Raw genomic sequence first — 7,890 nt, forward strand, 5'->3', positions numbered from 1 at the left:
ACCCTGTTACATTATGAGCACTTTTTGCTATTTATTTAGCGCCATTAGCATTTGTCAGAGCAAATGGAAGCCGGCTAGTGTCCCAAGGAATTCAGCCTCTTTCAATTGCCAAGGCCATAAAAATTCAAGGCGTGGGATGTGGGGATAAGAGCTGAAATCACAGCTGAGGGGGTGAGGAGATTCAGAGTAACATGAATGCCACTAGACACGTTCAACCTGACCAGGACATCAGTCTGGGTCCCACTGTGCTTCGGACACTGACAGGACCAGCTCAGGTGATCAAGTCTCATTCAGTTCATCGTTTCTCTACACCACTACACCCTTCATTTAATCACTCCTCACAGGGGACAGGACCTCAGCTGGGCACAGAGCAGGAAAGAGGAGCCTGTAGCCCTTGTGAGACAAATACAGCAACAAGGAACTCGGGGTCTGCTGGGCCAGGTCAACCCCTGTGAGCTATTAAAAAAAACTGTTGAAATTATGCTTTCAGGAAGTAAGAGGCCAAACCAGGCAAAGACTTTCCAGACTGGTCCCAAGTCACAGTCAGATCAACATTTGCACTGTGAACATCCTGCAGCTGCCCTGGAGCAGAATGAAATGGTCAGGGGTCTAGCTAGAGGGGTTGGACACCTCACTCCCCTTTGCACCAAAGCACTCCTTTCCCCCTGGCTCTGAAAGCAATCTTCCATGATATCTGCCATGGGCAATGCTTCCACATTCTGCTTTTTCCTCTTGCACCTGTAGGTTCCCTCCCTGCCTTTGGGAGCAGCAAGGGAACACTCTCCACACGAGAGAAGCTGCACCCAGGTACCCCACACTGCACTCCCAAACACATGGTACCAAGTCTGTATGCCTCTGGATAAAAAGATCATTTAACATGCTCAGTGCTGATGGGCAGTCAAGTAAAAAGCTTCCCCACTAGGCTCCCTCGGCAGTAGATTTATTAGCAATAGGACTTTCTAAATAACATAGGTGGAAGAGGACAACTTGATGGTACACTGGGAGAGACAGATTTCCACTGCTCCATCAGCTGGCAAACCTCAGTGGGACCGTGCCTCCAGCATTCAACAAGCCTGGCTCAGCATGGAGTAAGTGAATCTTGCTGTATTTAAAGAGACAGTCTCAAGGGCTCCCTTTTAATCTCATCTCTGTTTGCAATTCCCCCTTCTGAGCCTATGAGCAACATTTCTTTCCCCTTCAAGTGCTACTCTGCTCTGTTCAATTTTCTCTTCATCCCTCCCTGCCCTCTCCTTCCCCCCTGCTATCCCCATGTTTCTTTAATGGAGCTTGAAATTATAATACAGTGACTCAGCTTCCTTTCATGTCTGCCAAGAGTCAGTGGCACAACCCTGAAAATAGGGTTTGCTGCAGCAACCCCTGCACCTTGAGGCTGGGGATCTTCTTCCTGTTGCAGGTGGCAAGGAGAGGAACTTCCCCAGGAGCTCCTGGGGTTGACCATCGAATACCATGCACCAGAATGTGTTATTCTTTGCCAGGCATATATATGTGGATTTTCTGGGGGTGTTTGAAATGGCCCGGGAATGTGCCAGTGCTCCCTTATCTTCCTATCCCTGCCCTGTGCCCCTTGCACATTGGCTGTTTCAGGGATGGGACTCACTCAAAGTCCATGCCTAGGTTTGTTTCCTGAACAGCTCTTCCCTCCTGAAAACAGGGAAACCCTTCCCTTCTGTAGATTACATACAGGTCACAGCATTAATTTCTTTCTTAGTAGCAGAACTACTGACTTCAAATTCGTCAAGAAATATGCTTCTTGTCCCCTTGAAGCTCACAGCTGTTCTCTGACATCTTTCACCCTCTGCCCTGCCCTGGTCCTCTTTCTTTTGGCTTTTGTTTCTGCTCCCTGCTGCAGAGACCTCACACTCTTATTCCCAGCTTAACCAGATCCAGTTAACCACATCCCCCTTCCCACCAACTCTGCACGGTCTATGGAAGAAACATCTGCCAAATACCATCTCTGTCACCAGTCCAGTCTTGCTCTACACTTTTTCCTTCCTTCCAAGCAATGTTACTCCTCCTGAACGGACAAATTGTTGTGCCACCAACTCTTTGTTCCTTTCATTCACCAACTTCCAGCTATCCCAGCTTTGGAGTCACAGTGCTGACACTCTCCTGGATAAGGCATCTGCAGGCAGTCCAGCTCCTACCAGTAATCCCTGCTTGTCCCCATGCTTTCTAGATGTGCATTTTGTCTTGGCTTCATTTTGTCCCCTTCCATCCCACCTGCTTCTCTGCTCAGCTCCCTGAAGAGCAGAGGTGTTGTGGTGGCCTCTGCCTGTGCTCAGTGCTGGAGCCTCTCCTGGCTTGCTGAGGGCAGCACTGCAGCCAGGTGTGCTCCCCTGCAGTCCAACACCCCTGTCCCACCCCAGGATGCATGCCAATAATTAGCACTAATGACTTCTGCCAAATTCCCCTTTGCTTTCCCTGCCAGCCACGTCTGTCACAAGGGAGGCAGCCTTTTCCTGCATGCAGCAAGCAGGAACAAAGAGGCTTTATATGGATATGTGTGCACACCAGGTGACCATTACCTTGAGGACTTCTGGAGTCAAAAGACTGGAATTTTTATGTCTGGAGCCTGAGGGCTGGGCTGCCTGCTAGAGATCAGCCACACATTCCCCATGGGTCAGTGGCAGGCAGGGGAGCAGCAGCTGCTGAGCCCTGAGTTATGAGTGCACATGCAGCAGCAGGGATGTATGGAATGAATGCATACGTAGGAATAGACCTTTCTGAGTAGGAAATGTCCTTCAGCATGGCTGGGAGCACATGGGGAGCAGTGAGTGTGTCTGTGGGTACTGTGCCACCACCACAGCACAGACCACTGTGGTGTGTGAACGTGAGCATGAGGAGAGCAGCCTGACATGTCTTCTGGCCTTTCAGGGTAATTGATTTAGGAAGTAGTTAGCTTTTCCTCCATTAGTGAGGCAGCTGTGCCTCCCTAGAGCTTATCCAGGAACCTAGAGCTTTCCAGTAACTGTTCAGATACCAATAAATGATGCATAAGCTAAAGATGCTACGTCAATAAGGAGAGGTTGTGTAATAAACAGGAGTTACATGAAGGGAAAATAAAATCCCTGCTTCAAGTCACAAAAGGGAAATCCTCTGCATAAAAGGTAGAAAATTGGACTCCTTCGAAGAACTAGGCTTTTAAAAAATCATCAGTAATCCATCTCTTCTATCACTTTTTAAAAATCCAATGTAATGGTAGCTCAGCCAAGGCAGGACTGCTGTTGGTCCCCTGTGTGTGCCTATAACAGGTGTATCAAGTTTGGGGTGTAGCTGAAACCAACCCCAAACCAACACAGAATTACAGGTCGTGTCCCCAGGACACACCAGAGCCATGGATGGCATGGAAAGCACAGCAGAAATGTCAACAATCACAGCCTGTGTGCCTCCCTGGCTGCCCTTTACTGCACAACACATGGAGCAAGCACCATGGCAATACACAGAAATCCAGAGATGGGGATTAATGGTTATGATAGACTAACCTTTCTGTTTCTAGTGTATCTGAAAGTGCCTTTCTTCTCCTCCTTCAGTTTCATGAAGAACCCTTCTTTGTAGGGGACACAAAGACAGCAAGAAGGGGAAACCATATGCATCTATTAGTCCCTCTGGAGCTGTAATTTTAGTGCCCAGCAATTCAAAGCCCTCACTTCAGATGATGTTAACTGGAAGCAGAGTTGTTTTAGCAGAGAGTGTCAAATTACTGCTGGACATGAAGGTTATTTTTACACGAGAAAGGTGCTCTGATTTGGCTTAGTTTCCTTGTTGCAATGCACAACTTGCTTTATATTAAAGTGTCAGCTTCAACAACATTGGTGCAATCCAGGGCTGGAGTGACAATATGAGAAAAGGGGGTCCCTGTCCCTCTGTCTCTGCAGGGCAAGAGACAGAAGAATCCATTCAGCCTCAGAGATGATCCTTTCTCCTGCAAGCCTTGCTAGAACAAAAGGAACCCTCCCTGCTACTTATTTCTTACTCCACTTCTTTGCAGCTGCTAAGAAGTCAGCCCTGCTCCTTGCAGACCCGTGGACATCTGCCAGAGCAATGTCAAAAAGGAATTAATTATGATGACAACAATTCTTACCACCATATGGCTGTCAGACTTGCTCAGGGAGGGAGAACACCTCTGTTTTTCTCACCTTTCTTTTGCCCCAGGAGAAGTTTCATGTCTGGATAGCTCATGACAGGGTACTGCCTTTCCTTTCACACAGCCCTTCCTCTTCACCCCTTAGCATCAGGCTGCTGCTTTCCAGCCCTCTAGGTGCTAAAATTTCTCAACACTTCTCTCAGGAGAAGACTGAGATCATGGGCTGGCTAGAGGCTCATTCCTGCTTGCAATTCCCTTCCCATTGCACTGGTTGCCTTCCTCTTCCTCTCTCCTGCTGTCCTCTGGAGTCTGGATGGATTGAACCTCATCTCCTCCACAGCAAACCTGCAAGAAATCTTGGCTGTGGCCAGAAATGCTCTCCCAGGTCTGTGGTGATGCACCAGCCACTGATAACATTGCTGCTCTTTGCCTGAGCAGCCCATCTCAGGATGTGGAGAGAAATTGATGCCTGCTTTAGTTGTGCAGTGCCCTGAGTGTCTCCTTAAAATCAGCCTGAAATTTGGATGAGCAGGGAGGTCATTCTTCTATATCATCTTCTGCCACACACTAAAAAGCCCTCAATGGTTTTTCTGAGCTCTAGTTAGCCCTAGAAGCCCCTTTAATGTATTCCTCCCTGGTTTCTCATAACCTGCAGCTCAGAAAGCCCTGAGCTGAAATACCTTTTGGAGCAGGAAGGTATGTTCTTGTTTTTAATAGCCCTAGGAGGTTTTAATCCATGAATTTGTCCAAATGCTTTTTGAACCATGTAAACACAAGCCCATAGCATACTGTGGCAAGGAGTCCCCAGATGAAGAGTGCCTTGTACTGGGAATTTTTCCCTGTTGTTTTGAACCATCCAGCATGCCAGCTTTGGCTGCTGCCCCTTTATCCTTTTAGGGCATCAGCTAGGCAATGGTGTTCCTTGCTTGCTGATGCTGTTTCTGATTTTACAGACCCCTAGCAAAAACTACTCAGCAAATTCTCAGCTGAAGAATCCAGCCCTTTTCAGGCAGACTACACTGATTTACACCAGCTGAGGTCCTGGCCCTCTATCCTTCCTGAAAATGCAGGATGACCCCTAAAGTTTGTTTGTAAAGCCTTATAAAAACACTTTATGTAGTGAAGGTCAGTGTGCATCTCAGGCATTTTCTATTCCTGCAACACACACACACAGCTACAGTTTTTAGTACAAAAATTTCCTTTCAAGACAAGAACAGCAAGACAAAGCAGGCATGAATCCACTGACCAACAGCTTCTTAGAAAAGAGAAAATTGCTCCATGGCATTCAAGGGATGTTTTGAATGAAATGATCAGAGTGGTTCAAGCTTAATACAGCTTGACATCATTAACTGTTAGTGTTGAACCAGAACAGCAAAGTAAGCTGTACTTATTGCTAGCCAGATAGTCTCCAATGGCCAAGGAGAAAATAATCACTAAAGGCAAGAGGAGATTAAAGTGAGGTGACAATGTCAGAGTGCTCTTTTTCTACAAATTATAGATTTTCTTGGCAGTGCTCACAGCCTGTTTGTTCACTAGTACTCACAAGAGGAGGTATAATCCTTTTTTTCTTTACCAACCAGTTTATACAAAGCCATTTCCCTTCCTTAACCTCAGCTGGAGTGGCTGTGGCCACAAGAAGTGTCAGGCACACATCAGGAAGGGGCAATCCTTCTGCTTCACAGGTGACACCAGAGGTCCAGGACACAGAGGTTCATTTCCTTCAAGGGCACAACTTCCCCATCTTCTGCAACCTAAAGGAAAGAGAGGATGAGGCACAGTGAAAACATAAGGAAAGCAAGGAGGCAGCAGCACTGTGGCTCCCTCCTAGTCCTGCAGGCTTTTTAGACGTGCTGCCACAAAACCCTTCTCCAGGGAAACCCTTCCCAGGCCACCCAGGGGAAATTTGTGAGCAATGGTGTCCCCATAGGCACCCCAGGGCATGCTGCTAACACAAACCTGCACACAGATGGTGTCGTTTGGCCCTGAGGCATCTTGGTAGGAATAAGAGATGCTGTGTTATGGTCCAAGGCCAGACTCTGTCCCCATCACCCCCCAAGACCACAACAGAGAAAATCAAGCTCCTGAGACTACTGGCTCATGCAAAAGAAACCAAATCTGCCCCCCCCTGCTCCTGGCTGCTCTGGCACATGGATATCTGTGCTGCAGGTTTCCTATGGGACAGGCTGGAGTTAATTTGCAGTGCTGGCAGCAGGCAGAGGGTCCCTAAGCCACAGGTGAAACCTGATATGGTTTTTCATTACAGCATGGCAGGGTTTTGTGCTAATAATGACAGCCACACACCTGAACAACTGCCACCCCCTTTTCTTGCAACTATTCTTATTTAGAAAAGAAAAAGGGAGCCCAAAGAGTTCAGAGCCTGCTGATTGTTAGTGCCTGTGCTGCTCACCCACATCCATGTCTGACCTCCACAGTGACTGGCTGTACTGTGCCTAACCACGTGTGGTCAGGCAGCACTTTCTTTTCGTGCCAGAAGAGCGATTCAGAAGGGGAATCAGCCCTTCTGTTGCATTTGCAAGCACAGCTTAGCCAGCAAACCTGGGGCTGAGAAATAGCAATGGCCCCCTGTAGCATGGCTAACATCCAGAGCATCCAGAATGCAGCTGGGGTTTTACCCCTCCAAGCTGGTGAACTACTGCCACCAGAGAAGCTGCTTACAGCCAAGAGCAGAAACAAAAATCCTACTCGCACGAGGGGTTAGGGAAGGAGATGAGACATGGACTGACTCCACTTGGCTCTGCTCACAATGAGGGATCTGTGTTCCCAAGTCCCCTGCACAGGGCTGAGATCCTTGCTTAAAAACCACAGGCTGTTCACAACACTTCCTGACACTGCCCAGTGTTTCCAAAGACAGTCTCTGGGTCAGGGCAATTCATCTGCTAAGGATGCAGATGAATTTTCTGAGAGCTACAAAACAGCCCTCTCTCCTGTCTGAGAAAATAAAACAACTTAGGTCTTTAGAGTGGCCCTAGAAAGACAGAGCTGACTTTCAGAAATTTAGGCTGTATTGCCAAAAAATTACTGAGGCTCTTACAGGGATGCAACGAGACACACTCTCTCCTAGGCAGGTGGATATTTGGGTCTAATTGGCACCATCCAGTTGGCACCAGAAATAGAAACTCTTGCTTAGTGCCTGCAGTCAAAACATCTGCTTCACACCTCTTGGCCCTGGGACCTAGAGCCAAAATTCAAGTGCAGCTCTCAAGGGCAACATAAACCCAAGTGCCTCTAAAAGTAGTAGACCAAATTAGGATTTCTGCATGCACAGAGCCTACACCATGATGATTTTTATTTCCAAAGCACAAACCTTTCAAAGTATCTTAGAGGTGAGGTATCCAGCAACAGGACATTTGTATGTCCATGCTTCTGTGACAGCAATTTGCTCTCCAGCTTTACCCATTAGGTAATCCTCACATGTAACACACCACTGGGCTATGAAGTTCATACATAAGGGTCTCCTTTCTGTAATGAAGAGTTATATTGAGGCCCCTTTACCCCTTCACCAATGGAAGTGCACTGCTTTTATGTCTTTCAGCTTTTATCCCTTACTAAGAACTTGAAGAGACAGTAATTCTGGTATTGGAGTGCCTTTTTTTGTTGTTGTTATTTTGCTTATGCAGCTTGTGAAGGGATTTCTGCTAAACTGAAGGAACCGAGCCCTCAGGATGGAAAAGCTCAGGGCAGGAGGTGGGTTGCAGCAGGCAGATTTACCTCCTCTAATCCACCTTCTCCTCTCTTTCCCTGCTCCTCCTTCACACAGAGGCCTC

The 7,890-nt window shown here is 47.6% G+C and overlaps 1 long non-coding RNA gene across 1 annotated transcript in view; it reads right to left on the minus strand.

The window, feature by feature from the left end:
* The window catches only part of LOC148224636 (uncharacterized), a 60,821-nt gene extending 54,972 nt beyond the window's left edge, over positions 1–5,849 (minus strand). The window contains exon 1 of the long non-coding RNA XR_015800582.1: positions 5,683–5,849. This is a non-coding gene — a long non-coding RNA (uncharacterized LOC148224636). The remainder of the gene's footprint in view (positions 1–5,682) is intronic.
* Between the last annotated feature and the right edge of the window lie 2,041 nt (positions 5,850–7,890).

The sequence above is a fragment of the Sturnus vulgaris genome, chromosome 2 (assembly GCF_052056855.1).
Source record: "Sturnus vulgaris isolate bStuVul1 chromosome 2, bStuVul1.hap1, whole genome shotgun sequence".
Taxonomy (NCBI): domain Eukaryota; kingdom Metazoa; phylum Chordata; class Aves; order Passeriformes; family Sturnidae; genus Sturnus; species Sturnus vulgaris.